Here is a 25889-nt window from a genome sequence, read left to right as displayed (position 1 = left end):
CTAGCTCTCTCCCTTCACCGTCTGTATGTCACTGAGAGGATCACAGCTCCAGTGGTGAGGTCCCTAGCTCTCTCCCTTCACCGTCTGTATGTCACTGAGAGGATCACAGCTCCAGTGGTGAGTTCCCTAGCTCTCTCCCTTCACCGTCTGTCACTGAGAGGATCACAGCTCCGGTGGTGAGGTCCCTAGTTCTCTCCCTTCACCGTCTGGCTGTCACTGAGAGGATCACAGCTCCAGTGGTGAGGTCCCTAGCTCTCTCCCTTCACCGTCTTTATGTCACTGAGAGGATCACAGCTCCAGTGGTGAGGTCCCTAGTTCTCTCCCTTCACCGTCTGTCTGTCACTGAGAGGATCACAGCTCCAGTGGTGAGGTCCCTAGCTCTCTCCCTTCACCGTCTTTATGTCACTGAGAGGATCACAGCTCCAGTGGTGAGGTCCCTAGTTCTCTCCCTTCACCGTCTGTCTGTCACAGAGAGGATCACAGCTCGATGGTTTAATGGCCGGTAATGATAAGAGGGATGATGGATGGAAGAAAGAGAAGAGAGCGAGAGAGAGAGCTACAATGTGTTTTCTGGCCTCTCCTCCCTCGTTCACAGCTGTTGTTCTCTGCTGTGACTGGGCAGTCTTGTGTGTTCTGCTTTTGGCTCGCTCTCACTGTAACAATTTTGTAAATGTCTTAAATATCTATTGACGCCTTCAAAGGAAATCCAGTTGTGTGTAGTCGATTTGATTTGGACTGTAGCTGGGCAGATGCCCTCGCTCTCCCCTTTCTCTCTCTCTCTCTCTCTCTCTCTCTCTCTCTCTCTCTCTCTCTCTCTCTCTCTCTCTCTCTCTCGGTCGCTCTCCATCCCTCTCTCTCTCCATCTCTCTCTCACTCTGTTTGTTAAAGCATGACATCATGTCACAGGGGGCTTTATGTTGTGTTTCTGGGTGGGAGCCAAAACACACACACACACATATACACACACATATACACACACACACACACACACACACACACACACACACACACACACACACACACACACACACACACACACACACACACACACACATCCGTCCCTGTCCCCCCTCTCCCCAGGACCCCACAGAGTCACACCTGGGTCTCTCAGTCATTCAGCCTCTCTCAGCTTTATTACATTACCATTACCACTGGCCATGAGTCTGATCCAGCGCACACTGCCTACCTGCCAAACAATGTCACTCGCCGTGCGTTTGTTTGCTTGTGTGTGTGTATTACAGGCCTGTTTCTGGTAAAACACACACACACACACAGACTGCAGAGACTGTCTGTCTCAGACGTCTGCGTAGAGTCACCTTCACTGTCTTCTCTATCTCTTCTCTGTCACTTTTTCTCTGTCCTATATCACCAATCTATCTATTGCTCTTTGTTTGAATAGTCATTCAAAACAAATTGGCTGCATAATATAGGACCATGAATCCTTAACCAGACTGGAGGATACAGACAGCAAGATAGAGAGAGCTGACTCAGGACTTCTAGGAGGCAGCAGGAAGCTGTGGGAGTAGGGAAGAGAGAGAACGAGGGCGGGCGGCTCTCTCGCACTCCTCTTCATGGAGAGAGGGAACAGAGCGTCACACTGAGGGAGGAGAGGAAGGAGATGACGTCATCTACTGTGCCCACTTGCTGAAGACATGGGCACGCCGCGGTTGATGGGATCAGCTACATTAATGAGAGACAGTAAAGAGAGAGAGTCAAAACAGAGCGAGAGCTAGAGAGTGAGAGGAGTATACATATGTCTGCTCGGTGATTGGCACGGTGGCATAACTGTTAGCGACATCCTGCCTGGCACCCCTGTGCCTCACTCTGAAACACTCTTGACCTATCTTTACACCAACAGTTACTTCAGTTTTTAACATGCTGTTTGTGTGTGTGTGTGTGTGTGTACCTGTGTAAAATACCTTTCCCATGTTGCGAGAGGTGATGAGAGGTCCCTGGTAAGATCAGAGATGGTGTCAGATAAGTGTGTGTGTTCCTGTGTGGTAATGTGTGTGTGTAGAGAGAGGTGGGGCAGGAGAGGAGGACACATGTGTCAACACTACAACTCTATAGGGGGCTAGTGAGGGGTGAAAAGAGGCAGAAGCTGATTAGTTAATTAGTTACATGTATTGGTAAGAGATCGAGGTGTTACCGAACAATGTTTTGTGGTCAGGGATAGAGATCTTCAAGGTGCTACACCAGGGTTTCCTTTATGAAAATGTGGCACTGGACATTTGACCGGCAGCATTTTAATTTACCACACATTTCAGAAATTTACCAGACCCATATGCATTGGTTGCGTAATCTGATTAGAGAGTCTAACTCACGGTGGTCAGATTGACAGAAATCACATTTAGAGGATGGTAATTCATCTTAACAGAATATGCATGTCGAGGATACAAGGATGTGTGTCCTGACTGCACACTTTGAAGATGCTAGAATAACTGTCCGCATTGACTTTTCCTCAGCCAACTAGACCAGTAACGAGCTGCAAAATCACTAGCCATTGCATAGACTGAGCGTGAGTTTTCAAGTTTGGGGAAACAAATTTCCCCCATTAAAAATGCAACTTTATAAAGCATGCATCATCGCATTTGCAGACTTATGTAAAATAGCTTACTATTCGTGATGTGATCAGTAGATTGGATAGTCATAATTTATGCAAATAATATATTTAAATCACCGTTCACAAAAAATACTGTTCAATGCCTGGCTGAGCGTGTGTAGTGTAGAGGACTGGGCTATAGGCGTGGGAAAAGCACATTTCATGCAATTCTACTACACTTTATATGACTGGAGACATTAGCGTTGTCCATATAATAGGCCTATGTGAAAGGGAGACACAAATGGAATATGACGTCCATCTAAAATGGAGGAGGAAATCACTGTCCATAAACAAACTTTTAAGTGGCACTGACCCAACAATGCTAAAAAGTGAATATGCTCAGCACGGGGGATATGGCTGATGTTCTCTGCTGGTGCCAGTAAGATAGGCTATAGGCCTCCTGTTGTTCACTCAATTCATTTGTGAATTTTGATAACTAAACGACAGATTAGAGTGTTTTCATTGTCTGCTCTTTACCGCAATAGCCATTTAGAATTGAGAAATATTGCGATATGCCTGGCTGGGTCTTTCTACTTTTCACTGACAGTTGCAACTCAACAATAATCTATTTGGTATTTGCTGCGCAATTTGCGTGCGCTGCCTTTCCTTCTGACTGTAGGAAATGCGATTTAAATCAATCCACAATTTATTTATGTTTAAGGGGAAGCTAATGAACCTCTGTGGCCAAGTCATGCTTTAGTAGCCTATTTTGAATTATTTGATTTATTTCTGTATAGACAGGGTAGGCTAATTAGGCTATCAATTGACTTAGGGAAAGTTTAGCTTCCCCTGGCCTTATGGATGCGTTGCTTATGAGCCTATGTCAATCTACTATCCCCCATTGTAGAAAAGTTGACCTATTCTATTAGTCAGCTTACCGAGAAAGAAATAGCCCAAACAGACTCTGGGACAGTTGTGGGAAGATCTATCCCAAATTCATACAACCAGTAGGCCTAAGCTAGATTTAAAAAAAAATGCATTATGCAAATTAACCTATAGACTGATAAGCATGACTGGTCAAATGTACAGTATTTCCATCAACGAATAGGCTAAAAAGCATTATTTCACAATGTATTTTTTTTCTCGCCGACAATTGGCTGGTGCCAATTTGATTTATTGTCGTTTCTAAGTTTTTTATTAACATCCAAAAGCCAGCTATTATTGGCTAACGGAAACCCTGATACACACGCATAGAAACATGCTGCACTAATGAATACATAGTGTTACCTACTCAACACACATTCACACATAGGATGTTTTAGAATTCTTGTATTGTATTTTCTGAAAATGTCCATAATATATCTGCAGTAATAGTGGAATAATAGTATTTCACAGTATTTCTTTCCCGCCAGTGTTGTGATTTGGTGTGATATTCTCCTATAGATTCTTACCGCCGGAGATACCTGTTGTCAAAATGGGAAAGCTGTTTTGACTTTGTGGCTGTGTTATTTAGTAAAAATTGGGTCAAGCGGTCATTTCCGGTTGCAAAAATTCTACACTGTTCACTCAATTTCAGTCTATGTAAGAAAACAAGCCCTGAATAGTGTAGGGAATCATTGTACCCGAGCCACTGCCTGTTCACCCCGCTACCATCCAGAAGACGAGGTCAGTACAGGTGCATCAAAGCAGGGACCGAGAGACTGAAAAACAGCTTCTATCTCAAGGCCATCAGACTGTTAAACAGCCATCACTAACACAGAGAGGCTGCTGCCTACATACACAGACTTGAAATCATTGGCCATTTTAATAAATGGATCACTAGTCACTTTAATAATGTTTACATATCTTGCATTACTCATCTCATATGTATATACTGTATTTTATACCATCTATTGCATCTTGCCTATGCCACTCTGTCGTTGCTCATCCATATATTTATATGTATATATTCTTATTCCTTTACTTAGATTTGTGTATATTAGGTAGTTGTTAAGGAATTGTTAGATTACATGTTAGATATTGCTGCACTGTCGGAACAAGAAGCACAAGCATTTTGCTACACTCGCAATAACATCTGCTAACCACGTGTATGTGACCAATAAAATGTGATTTGATTAGACTGTTTGATTTAGAGATAAATGATAACATGGAATGGGGGTGGTTGTGCTGAAATCGTCTGTCAGTCTTTTAGTGAATGTTAATGGACATTTAATTCAGCTCAAGAACCCCAAATCCTGGAAAGTTTTTTTTCGGTCTTTCCCCAAATCCCTTCTTTAAAAATCCACCCCAAAATCTCTGTTGTTCTCTCCTTCCCACTCTCTCCTCCCAACTTGACCCTCTCTGTTCCCTTCCCCCATTTTCCCTGGCTCCTGTTCCGGCTTTCTGATCTCATGTTACCCCCGTACCCCCATATCCCCTCCTCTACCCCTCCTCTATACCCCGTTCCCCCTCCCTCCCCTTTCATTCCCCCAGGGCAGGCTTACAGCTTCCAAGGCTTTGTGCCGTCTCCCCCTCCTCCCCCCTGCCTTTGTGTGAAAGGGGCCAGAGAGGGGAAAAGAGGGAGTAGAGGAGGACGAAGGGGAGGAGGTTTAAAGATGGAGAGAGCAGAGGGCCCTATGGATACGGTGTATAGGAAACAATGGACCCTGCTTTATCTTATTACTATGAGCTGTGGTTATAGTCTGCAAATACAATCTGTTTCTATTCTGGATATTGTTATCGTAATATCATAAAATAAGATATTTGTAATCATACAAAATATTTTGTTGTTTATATTTTTTCATTCCGTCTAAATCACTGTCTACTTGTAAGGTAACAGTCTTGATAAATCTGTGTTGTAAGCATGCAATCTGTTTTCCAGCGACACACACATAGAGGTCATTGTAGAAACCTTGTTGTCTGGTAAGGATCTCACAAAATGGGGTCTGTCCAACGACACACATACAGAACTGACCCTGTACATAGTATGCTTACTTACTTTATCGTGTTCTTATTTTTATACCTCGTGTGCTTTTGTTCTACAATGTTATTTTTAGTATTACATTGTTGTTGACTACTGCATTGTTGGGTTTAGAGCTTGCAAGAACGGCATTTCACTGTACTTGTGCACATGGCATTAAAAACCTAACTTGAAACACACACTGACAGATGTAGACATTAGCCAGATACCTGTTTAGTAGATCCATCACAGTCAATCTCCCCCCCCCCCCCTTTCTCCCCCTCACACAAACACAATACCCAGCCCCTGGCCCCCAGGGATAGAGAACTCATTAACCCCTGGGCAGGTTATAGGCAGTGGAGCGCTGCAGGCCGGAAGGTGTAGTTACAGGGTGTGGTCATAGGGGGTGATGTGGAACATGGCCCTGTGGATGGCAGTCGACAGCCAAAGCCTACTAATCAGAGTCTTCGAGAGGCTCAGGTTTATTGAAGGGTTTGGGCTCAGTAGGCAAAACATGGCCTCTGGGTGCCGAGTGAGTGAGAGAGAGATTATGTAATGCTTTATCAAGTTTAGCTACCAGATTGGAAAAATGTGTTGTGGTATTGTGTAGAAAGACATTACTTTGCAATTTAAATTACTGAAAATTAATGAATTCAGTGTATTGGTATCCCTTTACACTTGTACCCGTGTCCGGGTTGAAAATGGCAGATTTGGGCACTGATAAATGCCTAACTTGAAGCGTAGTGTCTGTACAGTAACATGCTACGCTATGCTGACTCTGCGCTTCACAGAACTGATAGACATTCTGAACTTGAGCACCGTACGCAACAACAAGTTGCCCCCCGGTAATTGGCCAACTTTAGTAAACTGTTTGTTGTCTGAGTGAGGGAAATGCTGTAAATCAAGATGACTCGGTGTATTTTGAACAATGAGATGATGTGGATTATAATAAATACTGCTTTGATGTCATAAAAGCAACACAAACACCCTCCAAATCATAAAACTCATGTCAGATACAGTGTCAACGTTTATGATCACTATGTGGTTTTATTTTAGCATTATTTATTTTTTACCCCAATTCCGTCATATATAATTGGTATTTACAGTCTTGTATCATCGCTGCAACTCCCGTACGGACTCGGGAGAGGCGAAGGTCGAGAGCCGTGCGTCCTCCGCACAGCACGCTTAACACAGAAGCCAGCCGCACCAATGTGTCAGAGGAAACACCGTACACCTGGCGACCGTGTCAGCGTGCATTGCGCCCGGCTCGCCACAGGAGTCGCTAGAGCACGATGGGACAAGAACATCCCGGTCCGGCCAAACCCTCCCCCAACCTGGACGACGCCGGGCCAATTGTGAGTCGCCTCATGGTTCTCCCGGTCGCGGCCAGCTGCGACACAGCCTGGTATCGAACCAGGATCTGTAGACCGCTCTGCCACTTGGGAGGCCCATGATCACAACGTTTGATGTACAGTTACAAGATGACATGGGGTCAGAACCTGGGTTCTGAACAGAAGGAGCCTGTGTTTGTTTATTGTGAAGAAAATTCATCAGCTGCATCTGAATTCTGTCTTGACTCCTTTCCATGCGCACCAAAATGACAATCTGTTTCTCTGAATCGCCCTGTGAAAGCATAGCACTGTAAGATCGTGGTTCGAAAAATTAGCTAGTCGTGTTGGCAATAGCGTAAGCTTTCAAGTCATACCCACCTGAGACAGATTTTGATTTATAATGGAGCGTTTTTGGATTGCGTAAACAACAACAGTATTTGTGTGATGGTGGGGATGCAGGGTTGTGTTCCAAACGAACAACTACACGTGTGCTTGCTTTTAATCCTCAACGGCACAGCTAGGAGAGAAAAAAGAAAAGTACCTTAAAGTTCAATACTCTTCTTTGAGTCATGAAAGTGCTTTGAAATTGCTTAGGAAATGTGCACACTTTTGAAAGATGTTCCCTTTCAATTGCTACCATGGTTATGTAAATGCATTTCACGTTTCTTCTGTAAGAAACATTTCAATTTAGCCCTATCCATATAGGCCAAAGTGTAAAGGCTCGGACTCGGTTTACAAATTATGTTCAGAGGTGCTGAGTACTCTCAGCCAGCAAACGCTGTTGGTGTGTCTGAGCCCTATATAATAAGTACCTTTTTTTAACATTTAACCTGTCTTTTGAGATTTAAAATCTTTATTTACAGTTTTACTGCAAGAAATGAATTGAATGATGTTTGTTCTTCAAATAATGTATTTTATTAAAACGTATTTAGTACATAGCCCACATTATAAGGTTGAATAACACAAATAAAAGAGTTATATCAGCCTTGAGTATTATATCGTTCTGATTTTACATTATTATCATTAGTTAGGACCTACGAAATCAGTACATTTTTTGCCTTATTCCGTTTTATTCTTTCTCAAATTCCGTTTTCTCCGTCTAGGTTTCTGTTTTTCCAAAAAAGATTCAGGTTTTCACTCAAAATTTATATTTTTATCATTAGTTAGGGCCCTAGAAAACAGCAACATTGGCTGTTCTAAGTCCACAACAATGCTTAAACCACATCAGGAGACCACTTTTGACGCCTGGGAAAAATCTGGAAAAAACTTTAAAGTTAGCATAGGCTACTTTCTTGTAGTTAACATTTAATTGAGAAGGTTTTTAGGAAAGCCTTTCCATCTACTGGAAGCCTGTTTTCATTAGCATTATTGCTAACGGCTACACAAACGGCAGAAATCCATCTAGCACATTGGCATCAAGGTAACAACAGAGCCCCATTAATTTTCAATGTGGGCGGGGGACCGTTGGGCGATGCGAGCATGGGCAAAGGAGCATGAACAGGGATGGATCCAAAGTTTTGAAAATATGAACTTTTGACGCATACTCTGCGACATCGTGTTGCTAGGGACCAAACGAAGCTGACTATAGTTTCCAGCCCCTACTGGATTGGCTGTTGATACTTAGCACTATCTAGCCTGCTTGCTAGCTTGCTAGAACCAACATGAGGGTGAAGTTAGCATTGCTACCCGAATGTACGAGTTCAAAAAATCTCGTCCGAAAGTGGTAAAGGCCCGCACCACACACAGACGGGCATTCTCGTTGCCCCTTCAGAAAGTTGCAGGAAATATGAATCAATTATGTATTCTGTTCATGTTTTATAATAAACTTGGGCAAATTAATACATTTGAATACATTTAGTTAATTCCCTACTAAGGTCAATACATGTTTTTATGTTGTTGAATTCAGTTTTAATGCCTGGGTTCTGTGAGGGCCCTAGTTATCATATTTGGACCAGAATGAGTCTCTCCACTAGTTATTGTTCCTGCAGTGGTGATTCACCATCTTCATCAAATATTTTCATAATTTATCTGCAGATAATCTCCAAAAAGCCTAGGCCTTCCAGTAGCCTATGCAAATTAGGGAGCCAAATGAACGGCTCTCACCGATGCGATGACTGAAGAGACAAGAGTCACTCACTTTATTGTCACCGTCTGTAAGCCCTAACATCCTCAGAAAGGAAACCTAAGAAATCATTTGGTATACTTGTCCCAATGCAATGCCATGGACATACACTGAATATGCCAAACATTAGGATCACCTTGATACACACGGGCAGTGCTTCATTTGTATACCGGGAGGTGCCGGAACAAACAGTGAGAGTGATAAGAGGGGGACCTGGAGAGTCTCCTTTATAATAAAGCATTCCATACATATAATCACAATGCATTTGCGTAGTGGCATAGAGCAGCAGAGTACAGGCTCTTACAGGAAGTTACACATGTGGAACATTTTTAGAACATTTTTATTTGCGTGTTTTCCCGTGATTGTATTTGAAATATTGCGAAAGGCCTGCTTTGTCTAGATGCTGTTTGTTCACTGACAGATTTGCTGCGCGTTCCCAACTGTAGGCTATGCCTTGTTATTGGGCTATACACAATCCATAGCTATTTTTTTAAAGAAGCTATTGATACCTTGTGGCTAAACTATGGGCCTACTCGTGGTTTAGTAGGCTATTCTGAATTATTTCATTTATTTCTGAACAGACAGCACTATAACTGTGACAAATGTATTTCAATGTATCAGGGGTACTTCAGCTCCTCTAAAAACCCTTCTATGATTGTGTCAGGAAGTAAATGAAGTGCAACGCAGGAGAGATGAGTCGCAGGCTCATGTCTATCAGAGCAGAGAGAGGCAGAGAGATCATAGAAAGTGAATCTCCTTTTATTTCTGTGAGCGATACACACTTCTCACACAGCCATGGCCACGCATTGGTCTCAAACATAAGTTACAGTCTTGCGCAAACCATAAACCCAGGACTGGCATTTTGGGGGTGGGGGGGTTAACAAAGAGGCCACTCAAATGAATTTTGATTGCTTTTATTTGTAAAAAGTGACAATTATTTTTAATGCCAAGAGAGGTACCGGTTCCGGAACGAAACAGTCCACAACAGAACGGTGAAGGAACCTGTTCCAGCAGGATCCGGCTCAACTTAAGCACTGCACACGGGAAACTGTTGAGCGTGAAAAACCCGGCAGCGTTGCAGTTCTTGACTCAAACCGGGGCGCCTGGCACCTACTACCATACCCCGATCAAAGGCACTTCAAATTTTGTCTTGTCCATTCACACTCTGAATGGCACACATACACAATCCATGTCTCAATTGTCTCAAGGCTTAAAAATCCTTCTTTAACCTGTCTCCTCCCCTTCATCTACACTGATTGAAGTGCATTTAATACGTGACATCAATAAGAGATGATAGATTTCATCTGGATTCATCTGGTCAGTCTGTCATGGAAAGAGCAGGTGTTCTTAATGTTTTGTGCACTCAGTGTATCACCAGGCTGCATGATTTATGAATGGCAAATTTACTATTGTAAAGTGGCTGTTCCACTGGATGTCATAAGGTGAATGCACCAATTTGTAAGTCGCTCTGGATAAGAGCGTCTGCTAAATGACTTAAATGTAAATGTGAAATGTAAATGCAAAGGGATATAGGGGATTGACTTTATTCAGTCAGTTCGACACCTTTTATAAACTAGTCAACGCTTGTTGTTCAGTTGTCATTCACTGCACAGTAAATAGCCAACTATGTTCCACAATTGCGTGGCTGGCTATGTGAAACACGTAAAATAAAGTAAATGAAAGTGCCAGAAAGCCTAATTATTGTTAAGTCATGGATTTCAACTCATCATTACATGGGACGAGCAAATTCATGAGCATCATACTCTTACCCTCCTCTGTGTAAAGAGATTCGATTGCAGCCAACCACAGCGCATACAAATGGTACCGGGAGGCGGGACACACAGCAGACTGCGGTTCCCTGTCATCGCTCTCAGTGGCGGTTCTAGGTTGTATGGCTCCCTGGGCAACCCCCCCCCCCCCCCCAAAAAGCACCATTCTGCACTAACTGTCATTTTTATTCAGACATTTGGAACAACACAAATAAATAATCATAACATTTAAAACTAAATAAATATACAAATATATACAAAAATAAGACTCATAAATATCAAAAAGAAGTAACAAAGACAAATAGAACCCAATTTGTGTTGATTTGGTACTTGAGCATTAGTACACTACCCATCCCCCAACACCGTCAACCAGGAGTCAAGACTACATTACCCATCCCCCAACACGGTTGACCAAGAGTCAAGACTACATTACCTATCCCCCAACACCGTCAACCAGGAGTCAAGACTACATTACCCATCCCCCAACACTGTTGACCACGAGTCAAGACTACATTACCCATCCCCCAACACTGTTGACCACGAGTCAAGACTACATTACCCATCCCCCAACACTGTTGACCAAGAGTCAAGACTACATTACCCATCCCCCAACACTGTTGACCAAGAGTCAAGACTACATTACCCATCCCCCAACACGGTTGACCAAGAGTCAAGACTACATTACCCATCCCCCAACACTGTCAACCAAGAGTCAAGACTAAACCAATTCACCTTGGTGGTGTGCAGACTGCTTTTATATTTTTCTTAACGATTTCACACAAACCCCCCAAAAATGCAACAATATGTCTGTGAAACTATATATTCACATTATTATGAATTGTGGTTTATTTGGTAGCATTTCATAGTGTGACTGATTTTACTAATTGCATTAGTACTGTGCAAAGTTAGAGGTGCACTTTTTGATAGATTCCCCCGCTCCCTCTACCTCGGTCTTCCAGTGGGGAGACCTGAAGTCAACCTACCCCTACCCCCCTCCCCATCTCGTACTTCTGAGTGGAAGACGTTCCCAGGCAGTAGCCTGACTAGCTCACAAACTAGAATCAGGGCGCCCACTCCGACAAGGTTAATTGACCCACAGTCCCACACGGTGACATGATATCATTGACGTGGCGTCCAAATGATCGATAGAAAAACGATCACGCAAATGTCACCATTCCATAATGTTTTGTGCGGGCGCCCCGTGCCGACACTGGCAAGATGCCGCCCTGGGCGGCTGCCCAAGTCGCCTATACCTAAATCTGCCACTGAGCCTATCCTATCAATAGGTCTCTAGAAGATGCATATCGTTCATGCTAGCGGGAGAGGGCTCCACGGACTAGCGAGTTTAAAATGTTTAAATGAAAGTAGCCTAGTTAATATGAAGTGGAAAAAGTAGCCGGCTGAAAATGTGTCTGTAACCGGCTGATTAGGCGACGGCCGGCGCTAATGGAAAACACTTGTGTATGTTTCCTCCCCTGAGGTCTTCACCCGACAGGCAAAGCTGCTTTCCACCCACACCCGTGCAGAGACTGTGTCAAAGTGATCCTCTGAACAGGAAACACATATACTTATTCTCACAGAACACAAAACACACACTTGCTCTTCAAATCTTCTGCATTAGCTTGCATACAACATACTAACAATACAGGACATCCTGGGTATTAACACTAAAAGACTCCTGGTCCGTGTGTGTGTGCACGTGCGCGCGTGTGCATGCATGCGTCCTCTTCGTTGTTGTGTCTATTCCTGGAAAGCCAACTGCCACTCACATTACCACAGCTAACTCAATTAGGGAAGCTTCTGCTGCTGCTGAGCCCTCAGAGAGAGCCCAGCCTAAACATACACACACATGCCAGCACACACACATATACTGTACGTACACCAGCAGAGAGAGAAAGTACGGACAAAGACCACGAAAGATCACAGTAAAGAGTGTTGTCGAGAAGTAGAGGGAGATAAATGCAATCAGTGTATGAGTTCAGTGCAGTATGATATGATGCAAACACAATAGAAGACTACTGCTGACTGCAACATATCAACGATGCCATAGACCGAGAATCAATACATACGTTGGAATATATGACTGACATACGTACACAGCTAGTAGTTATTCAACCTAGCCTGGGTGCCAGTCTGTTTCTGCTAACGTTCCACTACTTTTACTCGGTACGTATGTTTGGCATATGACGTAGAAGGAGTGTAATGTTAGCCGAGACAGACTGGTACCCGGGCCACATTTAACCTCCACAGCTGGGAAGACCAGCGGATCACAAGCTCTTGGTTTCACCAGTGATCCCACCGTGGATCAGTATTATCCTTTAACCCTCACAGAAGATCAACAAACTCTACTACCTCAGCCTATTACAATCTGTTTGAGTTCGTCCCAAATGGATCCCTCATCCCTCTATAGTGCACTACTGACCAGGGCCCATAGGGGAATAGGGTACCATTTGAGATGCAGTTGTCCTCCCATGACCCTAACTCATAATAACTCCCAATAAAGGCCTGGACTAATTGTGTGTGTGTGTGTGTGTGTGTGTGTGTGTGTGTGTGTGTGTGTGCGTGTGTGCGTGCGTGCGTGCGTGCGTGCGTGTGTGGAGAGATAATGAGTGTTCATAGTCAATTATGCTCTGGCATTCCTTTTAATTACCAGCTGCTAATTTTGACCACCCCTCTCTTCCATAGCTCGGTGTGTGTGTCTGTGTTGAGAAGCTACAGTCTCTGGTATCTTGTGTGGCCATTGTCACTTCAGCCCAGATGGATCGCTTCCGTGCACACACACACACCGGGCGGACTTCCGTACGCACACACATACATACACACTGAACAGAAGCGCACTTCTCTTGTGAAGTCCAGACTCATTTATCACTTGTCTCAGCGGAGAGGAGTTCCTATTCATTGTCTTTTTGAGCCTCAGTCAGCCTTGGTATCTGATAGCTTCTCTCTCTCTCTCTCTCTCTCTCTCTATCTCTCTCTCTCTCTCTCTCTCTCTCTCTCTCTCTCTCTCTCTCTCTCTCTCACTCACTCTTTCTCTCGCTCTTTCTCTTTCCTTCCATCTCTCTCTCTCTCACCCTCTCCTCAGTGAGAGAACAAAGAGAGCAGCAGCAGTGTGTCTCTTTCTCAGATGCACAGCGTTAATCCTCTCTGTCTGTGCTAGCAGAATGAAGAGATGCTACACCTATTCATGTTTTATGTATCCGAGAGATAAGGCCCCAAACAGACGTTAGGCCTTTAACCTTGTCTAACATTCACTCAACACTCTCACAACGCTCAGAGGAACGAGGCTAATGCCTACTCATTATAAGGACTAGGCACTATGGAAAAGAAGCAGGAAATATACACGGCTGGGAATGAAGGCATGTTCAGGACGATTGTCAAGGAATTGTAACGTTGTTGAAATGTTGTGGGAATGTTATACATGTCTGGTGTGTTTGCGTTCGTATTTGTTGTCTCTGTTTTTAAAGTCGTAAATCTGTTGTCGTGTCTGTTGGATTAGCAAATACACACAGGTGTGGAGCGGTAGTTAATAAAGCAAGACTGCTAAGCATTTTTTTCTTTAGCTAACAGCCATAGTCATTAGTGCCTGTGAGTTTTGTCTATTTTCCGTAGTTGTACTTTTAACTAGCTTTGTTTATTTCCATTGGCCTAGTTTTACTCTTACTAGTTGCTCTGGCTTCAATTTAGTTTGAGGTCTTTCGAGAAGCGTGCATTTGCTAGAAAGCATGTACAGTATGTATGTGTGTGTAGGGTGGTGGGAGGTGAGGGGAGGGGCTACTGTCAGGCCAACCTCTTGGCCAGGAGCAAGGTTCTGTTGCCATGGTGAAAATGGAATCCAAAATGCAGAGCTCCTGATTGGCTGAGGGGCCGTGCATTGGATTGTGATGTGTGCTGTCAGCCAGCCAATGAGGCACAGCCAGAGCTGTGGCTGTTGCTAAGGGTTGTTGCTTGGAATGGAGTCTGCTGGATTCTCTCTCTCTCTTTCTCTCTTCAGTTTGCCCTCATTGACTCCCTCTCCCCCCTCTGCTCGCTCCTTCCTTCCTGTCTCTCCTTTTTTTTGCACTTCTACATGTGGGAAAGGGAAAGAGCACATGTTGAGAAATTCAGTGAATATTTCATGCAGGCAGCCTGCTGTTGTGTGTGTGCGTGTGTGTGGCTGAGGCCTGCAAACCGCTGCTACGCGCAATGAGAGGTGTGTATGTGTGTCAGGGAAAATATTGAAGGTCTTTTGGGGATTGGGGGTATTTTATAGAGGGGAACGGGGATTGAAACGGAGCCAGTTGTCTTTGGGTATGGGGTGTCACGGGAGCACGACGCTTTCTCTCTCTCTCGTCACCCCAAAACCTTCTGTGCACGTTGGGAAAACACACACACCTCTCCCTGCGTGTAGCAGCAGCAGCTCGCAGGCCTCAGCGACACACACACACACACACACACGCACGCACGCACGCACGCACGCACGCACGCACGCACGCACGCACGCACGCACGCACGCACGCACACACACACACACACACACACACACACACACACACACACACACACACACACACGTGTACATGTCTACAGATACATAGAAACATACTCAGCTAGCTTCATTACAAACAGTACAGCGTGTAGAACTACTGTTTACTCTAGTTGGGGACAGTTTCTAACTCCATCTATTAAATCATGATCAGCAGGACCTGAATGGTCTGCAAATAGGATTTAACACACACACGCTCGCACACACACACAGGCACAGGATGCAGCCAGACAAAGCAGCCCCTCTCTCTCTTTCTCTCTCTCTCCATCTCCCACCCTCCCTCCTTCCCACACTCCACTCATTTCCTCCCTCTTTCTTTGAGTCCTCTTTTCCTCCTCTTCACTTCCTTTTCCTGGCTTACATCCTCCCTCTCTCAACCTCCTCTCCTTCCGTTTCTGTCTCTCTTCCTGTCTCTTCCTCTCTCTTCCTGGCTCACATTCTCCCTCTCTCAACCTCCTCTCCTTCCGTTTCTGTCTCTCTTCCTGTCTCTTCCTCTCTCTTCCTGGCTCACATTCTCCCTCTCTCAACCTCCTCTCCTTCTGTTTCTATCTCTCTTCCTGTCTCTTCCTCTCTCTCTCTTCCTGGCTCACATTCTCCCTCTCTCAACCTCCTCTCCTTCTGTTTCTATCTCTCTTCCTGTCTCTTCCTCTCTCTCTCTTCCTGGCTCACATTCTCCCTCTCTCAACCTCCTCTCCTTCCGTTTCTGTCTCTCTTCCTGTCTCTTCCCCTCTCTCTCTTCCTGGCTCACATTCTCCCTCTCTCAACCTCCTCTCCTTCCGTTTCTGTCTCTCTTCCTGTCTCTTCCTCTCTCTCTCTTCCTGGCTCACATTCTCCCTCTCTCAACCTCCTCTCCTTCTGTTTCTATCTCTCTTCCTGTCTCTTCCTCTCTCTCTCTTCCTGGCTCACATTCTCCCTCTCTCAACCTCCTCTCCTTCTGTTTCTATCTCTCTTCCTGTCTCTTCCTCTCTCTCTCTTCCCGGCTCACATTCTCCCTCTCTCAACCTCCTCTTCTTCCATGTCTATCTCTCTTCCTGTCTCTTCCTCTCTCTCTCTTCCTGGCTCACATCCTCCCTCTCTCAACCTCCTCTTCTTCCATGTCTATCTCTCTTCCTGTCTCTTCCTCTCTCTCTCTTCCTGGCTCACATCCTCCCTCTCTCAACGCCCTCTCCTTCCGTTTCTATCTCTCTTCCTGTCTCTTCCTCTCTCTCTCTCTTCCTGGCTCACATCCTCCCTCTCTCAACCTCCTCTTCTTCCATTTCTATCTCTCTTCCTGTCTCTTCCTCCCTTTCTCTCTTCCTCCCTTTTCCTCTTTCTCTCAACCTCTTCTCCTTCCTCCCTCTCTCTTCCTGTGTCTTCCTCTTTCTCTCAACCTCCTCTCCTTCCTCCCTATATCTTCCTGTCTCTTCCTCCCGCTCTCTTCCTGTATCTTCCTCCCTCTCTCTTCATGTATCTTCCTCCCTCTCTCTTCCTGTCTCTTCCTCCTTCTCTCAACCTCCTCTCCTTCCATTTCTATCTCTCCCACGCTGCTTTGCTTTCCCATCAAATTGAATTGAATTGGCTCTACTCTCTCTCTCTCTCTCGCCCCCCCTTCTCTCTCCCTCGCTCTCTCTGTCTCTCTCTCTCTCCTCCCCTTCTCACTCCCTCGCTCTCTCTGTCTCTCTCTCTCCTCCCCTTCTCCCTCTCTCTCTCTCTCTCTCTCTCTCTCTCTTTCACCCCCCCTTCTCTCTCTCTCCCTCTCTCTCTCTCTCTCATCTCTCTCACTTCCACTCTCTGCTTTCCATTGAGAGCTGTGTGTAATAAAACCATTGTGTTTCTGGACTGACATTGTAATAGACATATTAATAGGGACTTACTTCTTATGAATCAAACTCTATTAATAAACCGTGGCGGCCCTCAGCTATGATCTAATCATTCACATGATCCTCCCAATCATTTATTCTAATAGAAGTTGGAAGGGGGAGGAAGAGGGAGGGAGGGAAGAACTAATTGAATCCTAAAAAAGAAAAAATAACTATTCCGGGTTATTAAGCGTGCTAGCAGAGTGCGTGTGTCACATCCGTCTGTGGTTGGCTGGTCTGTGGACTACAGCTGTATAATGTTATTCCAACAGATATACATTGACATCTCTCCTGTCAAAATGCACACCATATCCCCAGCTTTAAAGTGATCAGCAGGCTGGTGTCCCTTGCATTGGCATTACAGGTTGTCCCTCATGGAACTTTTATATTCTATACACCAACCGTATGCAGAGACACTCCAAGAAACTAACTTTGGGTGCGTTGTGTGTGAACTACTATGCAATAGTCATCTGAAATATATTCACACACACCCCCGACCCTCCTTACCCCTCAGTCCTGTCATCTTCACTGTGCAGTGGTTTAAAAATAGCTTCTAGTTTTGTGCTGACCTTGCTTCTATAACACACACACACACTCCTGTACACACACACACTCTGCTGTGCATGCTACAGTACAGTACCTGTCTGCTCAGGGATGCAGAAACCGTGGTACATCCCTCTGTGCTGGTCCCAGCTAAGACTCTTACTTGGCTTTCTTCTTTTTTGTCTTCATCCCTCTCTTCCCTGGAGAGCAGACGCGATCGCTCCTCCAATCCGCGGGTCCTCTCTTCCTCCGCCACCGCAAAAGCGCTCCGAGCTGTAAGAAGACACGCAGAGAGAGAGAGAGGAGGAAAAACTGGATGAAGGGTGTAAAGACTGGGAGTGACAGAATGGTTAGAGGGACGAGAGAAACAAAGTGAGGAAGAGGTGGAAAGTAAAGATAGATTGTAGCAGAGGCGGTGCGTGTGAGTGTCTCTCCTGACGAATGCCTTGATAGAGGGTGTGTGAGTTTCCCGGTCTCCGATCAGCTGCGTTGGTGTGTGTGTGTGTGTGTGTGTGTGTGTGTGTGTGTGTGTGTGTGTGTGTGTGTGTGTGTGTGTGTGTGTGTGTGTGTGTGTGTGTTTGTGTGTGTGTGTGTGTGCGTGTGTGCGCGCACACACGTGTTTGCAGCATATTTATATCCGGTTGGTATTAACTCCAGTTGGTGTGTGTCTGAATACATTTTCATTTAAACTTGTGTGTCGGGGAGAAGAGGGGATTGAGGAGTTGGGCAATAATCACACAGGATCTGTCATTGCTTTAACCTCAAATACAGGTTATGGGGTATTGCGAGCAACTGAAAATGGAAAAGACTCTGAGTGTCTACAGCGTGTGAGAGACTTAGAGAGCATACTTATGGACACTGACATACTGTTGTTCCTGTCAGTGTCCATGTCAGTCAGTCATTCTCGACTTCACAGAGACTGACAGAATGACTGACCGGCCAAGCAACGCTTTCTCTCTCACTCTTTCTCTCTGTTTCTCTCGCTCTCCACTTCTCTCTCTCCCCCTCCCCCTCTCCCTCTCTATCTATCTTTCTCTGTCTGCTTCACTGAGGGTCAGGTTGAGAGCTCATCTTCTGAGTGAGTGCGACAGAGAGTGAGGGAAGCAGAGAGAGAGAGAGTGAGGAAAGCAGAGAGAGAGAGAGAGCGAGGGAAGCAGAGAGAGAGAGAGAGCGAGGGAAGCAGAGAGAGAGAGAGAGTGAGGGAAGCAGAGAGAGAGAGAGAGAGCGAGGGAAGCAGAGAGAGAGAAAGCGAGGGAAGCAGAGAGAGAGAGAGCGAGGGAAGCAGAGAGAGAGAGAGAGTGAGGGAAGCAGAGAGAGAGAGAGAGAGCGAGGGAAGCAGAGAGAGAGAGAGAGCGAGGGAAGCAGAGAGAGAGAGAGAGAGCGAGGGAAGCAGAGAGAGAAAGAGAGAGAGAGGGAAGCAGAGAGAAAGAGAGAGAGAGGGAAGCAGAGAGAGAGAGAGAGCGAGGGAAGCAGAGAGAGAGAGAGAGCGAGGGAAGCAGAGAGAGAGAGAGTGACAGACATATGCTCTCCATCCTTCACTGGCCGGAGTTAACTGGTGAGTCTGGCATATGGATGAGAGAGAAGGAGGAGGGAGACAGAGAAGGAAAGAGAAAGAGAGAGAATGTAGTGGGATAACAACTACAGTAGCACCCATGATAGTTTAGCCAAAGCAAGCTGGCATGTGCGATATTTTGGTACACGCTATAACTGGGAATATTTATTTGTGTTAAAGGCAGTAATGCCAAAGCCGGGTTACTTTTTCCTCTGTTTCTCCAATGTGGTGGTTCTTGGCGGCAGTACAAAGTGTGTTGCTGTGAGTGTGTTTGCTCTAAGTGTGCACATTTGCGTCCCCTGCATTTGTGTGCATATGCATACCGTATACACACTTACCAAAGCTGGATTTTATACTCTGACTTATATACTGTAATACGGCTTAAAGCAGTGTTTCCCAAACTCTTTCCTTGGGCCCCAAGGAGGGCCCGTTTTGGTTTTATCCCTAGCAGCTGATTCAAATAATCAAAGCTTGATGATTAGTTGATTATTTGAATCAGCTGTGTAGTGCTAGGACAAAAGCAAAACGTGCCCCCCTCGGGGTCCTGAGGACCGAGTTTTGGAAACGCTGTCTTAGGGTATAGGAGTGCAGGTCAGCAGTGAGCTTCTCTGCTCTGAAAGCTCTAGGTCAAAATCTAATTTTATTTGTCACATGCACCGAATACAGCAAAAAACCTTACCGTGAAATGCTTACTTACAAGCCCTTAACCAACAATGCAGTTCAAGAAAGAGTTAAGAAAATATTTACTAAATAAACTAAAGTAAAGAAAATCAAATCAATCAAAAAGTAAAACAATAAATGTACATAACAATAACAAGGCTATATACAGGGGGTACCGGTACCGAGTCAATGTGCGAGGGTACAGGTTAGTTGAGGTCATTTGTAAAGTTACTATGCATAGATAATAAACAGCGAGTAGCAGCAGTGTAAAAACAAAGGAGGTCAATGTAAATAGTCTGGGTGGCCATTTTATTAATTGTTCAGCGGTCTTATGGCTTGAGGGTAGAAGCTGCTAAGGAGCCTTTTGGTCCTAGACTTGGCACTCCGGCACCACTTGCCATGCGGTAGCAGAGAGAACAGTCTATGACTTGGGTGACTGGAGTTTTTGACAATTTTTTGGGCTTTCTTCTGACACCGCCTAGTACATAGGTCCTGGATGGCAGGAAGCTTGGCCCCAGTGATGTACTGGGCTGTGCGCACTACTGTTATGCCTTATGGTCAGATGCCAAGCAGTTGCTATACCAGGCGGGGATGCAACTGGTCAGGATGCTCTCGATGGTGCAGCTGTATAACTTTTTGAGGATCTGGGGACCCATGCCAAATCTTTTCAGTCTCCTGAGGGGGAAAAGGAGTTGTCGTGCCCTCTTCACAACTGTCTTGGTATATTTGGACCATGATAGTTTGTTGGTGATGTGGACACCAAGGAACTTGAAACTCTCGACCCGCTCCACTTCAGTCCCGTCGATGTTAATTTGAGCCTGTTCAGCCTTTTCCTATAGTCCACGATCAGGGATGATGCTTATGAAGTCTGAGATACTGCAGTTTGGCTCTTTGAAAAAAGAGAGAGAGAGAGGGAATTGAGATGAAGAGTGGGAATTAAAGAGAGGGCTGACTGACTTTGACCGCTTTATCGCTCTCTCGATATATCACTCCTCTCTCACTTAGTCTTTGTCTCTCCTGTATTGTCTCTCCTGTATTGTCTCCCCTCTATTGTCTCTCCTGTATTGTATCTCCTATATTGTCTTTCCTCTATTGTCTCTCCTGTATTGTCTCTCCTCTATTGTCTCTTCTGTATTGTCTCTCCTGTATTGTTTCTCCTGTATTGTCTCTCCTGTATTGTCTCTCCTCTATTGTCTTTCCTCTATTGTCTTTCCTGTATTGCCTCTCCTCTATTGTCTCTCCTGTATTGTCTCTCCTGTATTGTATCTCCTCTATTGTCTCTCCTCTATTGTCTCTCCTCTATTGTCTCTCCTGTATTGTCTCTCCTGTATTGTCTCTCCTCTATTGTCTCTCCTCTATTGTCTCTCCTGTATTGTCTCTCCTCTATTGTCTCTCCTGTATTGTCTCTCCTGTATTGTATCTCCTGTATTGTCTCTCCTCTATTGTCTCTCCTGTATTGTCTCTCCTGTATTGTCTCTCCTCTATTGTCTCTCCTGTATTGTATCTCTTATATTGTCTCTCCTCTATTGTCTCTCCTGTATTGTATCTCCTGTATTGTCTCTCCTCTATTGTCTCTCCTGTATTGTATCTCTTATATTGTCTCTCCTCTATTGTCTCTCCTCTATTGTCTCTCCTCTATTGTCTCTCCTGTATTGTCTCTCCTCTATTGTCTCTCCTGTATTGTATCTCTTATATTGTCTCTCCTGTATTGTATCTCTTATATTGTCTCTCCTGTATTGTCTCTCCTCTATTGTCTCTCCTGTATTGTATCTCCTCTATTGTCTCTCCTGTATTGTCTCTCCTGTATTGTATCTCTTATATTGTCTCTCCTGTATTGTATCTCCTATATTGTCTCTCCTGTATTGTCTCCTCTATTGTCTCTCCTGTATTGTATCTCCTGTATTGTATCTCCTGTATTGTATCTCCTATATTGTATCTCCTCTATTGTCTCTCTTATATTCTCTCTCCTCTATTGTCTCTCCTGTATTGTATCTCCTGTATTGTATCTCTTATATTGTCTCTCCTCTATTGTCTCTCCTGTATTGTCTCTCCTGTATTGTATCTCTTATATTGTCTCTCCTCTATTGTCTCTCCTCTATTGTATCTCTTATATTGTCTCTCCTATATTGTCTCTCCTGTATTGTCTCTCCTCTATTGTCTCTCCTGTATTGTATCTCCTCTATTGTCTCTCCTGTATTGTCTCTCCTCTATTGTCTCTCCTGTATTGTCTCTCCTCTATTGTATCTCTTATATTGTCTCTCCTCTATTGTCTCTCCTCTATTGTCTCTCCTCTATTGTCTCTCCTGTATTGTATCTCTTATATTGTCTCTCCTATATTGTCTCTCCTCTATTGTCTCTCCTCTATTGTCTCTCCTATATTGTATCTCCTATAGTGTCTCTCTTGTATTGTCTCTCCTATATTGTCTCTCCTATATTGTCTCTCCTCTATTGTCTCTCCTGTATTGTATCTCCTGTATTGTCTCTCCTCTATTGTCTCTCCTCTATTGTCTCTCCTCTATTGACTCTCCTGTATTGTATCTCCTGTATTGTTTCTCCTGTATTGTATCTCCTATATTGTCTTTCCTCTATTGTCTCTCCTGTATTGTATCTCCTATATTGTCTCTCCTCTATTGTCTCTCCTCTATTGTCTCTCCTGTATTGTATCTCCTCTATTGTATCTCCTGTATTGTACCTCCTGTATTGTTTCTCCTGTATTGTGTCTCCTGTATTGTATCTCCTCTATTGTCTCTCCTCTATTGTTTCGCCTCTATTGTCTCTCCTGTATTGTATCTCCTGTATTGTATCTCCTGTATTGTATCTCCTCTATTGTCTCTCCTCTATTGTCTCTCCTGTATTGTATCTCCTCTATTGTCTCTCCTGTATTGTATCTCCTCTATTGTCTCTCCTGTATTGTACCTCCTGTATTGTTTCTGCTGTATTGTATCTCCTGTATTGTATCTCCTCTATTGTCTCTCCTGTATTGTATCTCCTCTATTGTCTCTCCTCTATTGTCTCTCCTCTATTGTCTCTCCTGTATTGTATCTCCTGTATTTTTTTCTCCTGTATTGTCTCTCCTGTATTGTATCTCCTATATTGTCTCTCCTGTATTGTATCTCCTATATTGTCTCTCCTCTATTGTCTCTCCTCTATTGTCTCTCCTCTATTGTCTCTCCTCTATTGTCTCTCCTCTATTGTCTCTCCTGTATTGTACCTCCTGTATTGTTTCTGCTGTATTGTATCTCCTGTATTTTATCTCCTCTATTGTCTCTCCTGTATTGTATCTCCTCTATTGTCTCTCCTCTATTGTCTCTCCTCGATTGTCTCTCCTGTATTGTATCTCCTGTATTTTTTCTCCTGTATTGTCTCTCCTGTATTGTATCTCCTCTATTGTCTCTCCTTTATTGTCTCTCCTCTATTGTCTCTCCTCTATTGTCTCTCCTGTATTGTCTCTCCTGTATTGTATCTCCTGTATTTTTTCTCCTGTATTGTATCTCCTGTATTGTATCTACTATATTGTCTCTCCTCTATTGTCTCTCCTCTATTGTCTCTCCTGTATTGTCTATCCTGTATTGTCTCTCCTCTATTGTCTCTCCTGTATTGTCTCTCCTGTATTGTCTCTCCTGTATTGTATCTCCTGTATTGTCTCTCCTGTATTGTATCTCCTATATTGTCTCTCCTTTATTGTCTCCTGTATTGCCTGTGTTTCTGTATTCTCTCCCACCCTCATCTACTGTATCTTTCATTGTTTTCAGCCTGTCTGGCTGGCTCTTGTCTGGCTGACTCTTGTCTGGCTGGCTCTTGTCTGGCCGGCTCTTGTCTGGCCGACTCTTGTCTGGCCGACTCTTGTCTGGCTGACTCTTGTCCTGCTGGCTCTTGTCCTGCTGGCTCTTGTCTGGCCGGCTCTTGTCCTGCTGGCTCTTGTCTGGCCGGCTCTTGTCTGGCCGGCTCTTGTCTGGCCGGCTCTTGTCCTGCTGGCTCTTGTCTGGCCGGCTCTTGTCTGGCCTGCTCTTGTCTGGCCGGCTCTTGTCTGGCCAGCTCTTGTCTGGCCGGCTTTTGTCCTGCTGGCTCTTGTCCTGCTGGCTCTTGTTTGGCTGGCTCTTGTCTGGCCCTTTGTGTGTGTATAAAAGAGAGAGAGGATGTGAGCGACAGAAAGTGACATGTCTCTATCTCTGTCTCTGTCTCTGTCTGGTTACATTTAGTATCTTAATCAGCAAGCAGCCAGCCCGTCTGTATGTCCGTCAACCACCTCTACCACTCTATCTGCGCTGTTGATCTGTGGGCACGTTAGGTTGACAGACAGCGTTCGGTGTGTGTGTATGGAGAAGGCAGAGCAGGCTTAACGGTTTCCTCTCTCTGAGACACACATCTTCCTCTCCTAGTTTAGAGAGCTGGGCTGGGCAGAGGAGTCATTCTACTGAACAGTGACTCAACTACACTGAGTTCAGTAGGGTTTAACAAAGAGCTTATTCTCTCTTTTCCCTCTCTCACGTGCTCTCTTTCTCGCTCTCGCTCTCCCTCACACACAGACAGAGGAATGTGGTGGTGGTGACGTGGCTGTAAGGTGTTTTATCTGTAATGATACAGTATATAGGTTAATAGCTGTGTGTCTGGGTTCCTGTAGCCCTAGATGATATGTGTGTAACTAGCAGCCCTGTTGAAAAGGCAAGCTGGTGCTTTTAGCTGAGCTCAGTTATAAAGATGCAGAGGAAAATAGACCTCTCTCTCTCCCTCTCTCTCTCCCTCTCAATTCTCTCTCATTCCCTTCAAATCAAATTGTATTAGTCCCATGCGCCGAATACGACAGGTGTAGACTTCACCGTGAAATGCTTACTTACGAATCCTTTAGAGTTAAAAAGTATATATTTTTTTTAAAGGAAATAGTAACACAATAAAATAACAATAATGAGACTATATACACGGAGTACCTGTACCGAGTCTATGTGCAGGAGTACGAGGTAGTTGAGGTAGTTGAGGTAGGTAATATGTGTATGTAGGTGGGGGTAAAAGTGACTAGGCAATCAGGATAGATTGCTCTTTTGCTCTCTTCCCCCTCTCTTTTTCTCTCCTTCCCTCGCTCTCTAGCTTTCAATTCAATTCATAAGGCTTCCTCTCTCTCCTTTTCTTTTCCTCTCCCTCCCTTCCTCCTTGTCTCTGAGTGTGACCTCATGGCCGATGACCTCATGTCATCAATAAGGAGCTCATTTGGGGGGAGAAGAGAGACCCTGTGGGGTCAGGAGAGAGGGGGAGTTGTGACCCTGTTGGGGCCCCTATAAGGGTTCGATAGAGCGGGAGGGACAGGGGCCAGAGGGTTCAGGGTTAGGAGGGGACGAGGCGAAGGGATGAGGGAGGGGTGGCGAATCTGATTCCGCCATCTTAGGTTTCTCTCTCCATACTGACAGGCTTGGGCTCAGCTCAGTGTGTGTGTGTGTGTGTGTGTGTGTGTGTGTGTGTGTGTGTGTGTGTGTGTGTGTGTGTGTGTGTGTGTGTGTGTGTGTGTGTGTGTGTGTGTGTGTGTGTGTGTGTGTGTGTGTGTGTGTGTGTGACGGGATACTGTACACTGTTGATACTGTATAGGCTCTGTCTGTATCTATCTCCTCCATACAAGCCATGCAGGTGTGCACTTACTCTCCTCTTTCCTGACTCTTCCTTCTCTCCTCCCTCACACTGTTTTCTCTCTCTCTCTCTCCCTCTCTCTCTCTCTTGCTCTCTCTCTCTCTCTCTCTCTCTCTCTCTCTCTTGCTCTCTCTTGCTCTCTCTCTCTCTCTCTCTCTCTCTCTCTCTTGCTCTCTCTCTCTCTTGCTCTCTCTCTCTCTCTCTCGCTCTCTCTTCTCTCTGCTCTCTCTTCTCTCTCGCTCTCTCGCTCTCTCCTCTCTCTCTCTCATCTCTCTCTCTCTCTCTTCTCTCTCTCTCTCTCTCTCTCTCTCTCGCTCGCTCTTGCTCTCTCTCTCTCTCCTCTCCCTCTCTCTCTCTCTCTGCTCTCTCTCTCTCTCTCTCTCTCTCTCTCTCTCTTGCTCTCTCTCTTGCTCTCTCTCTCTCTCTCTCTCTCTCTCTTGCTCTCTCTCTCTCTCTCTC

General features: G+C 44.9%; 1 protein-coding gene across 3 annotated transcripts in view; it reads left to right on the top strand.

The window, feature by feature from the left end:
* The window catches only part of kdm6ba (lysine (K)-specific demethylase 6B, a), a 372203-nt gene that overhangs the window by 3360 nt on the left and 342954 nt on the right, over positions 1-25889 (top strand). The gene's annotated exons all lie outside the window — the stretch shown is intronic.

This window comes from Salvelinus fontinalis, chromosome 36, assembly GCF_029448725.1.
Source record: "Salvelinus fontinalis isolate EN_2023a chromosome 36, ASM2944872v1, whole genome shotgun sequence".
Lineage (NCBI taxonomy): Eukaryota > Metazoa > Chordata > Actinopteri > Salmoniformes > Salmonidae > Salvelinus > Salvelinus fontinalis.
This window is presented reverse-complemented; position numbering and strand designations above follow the sequence as displayed.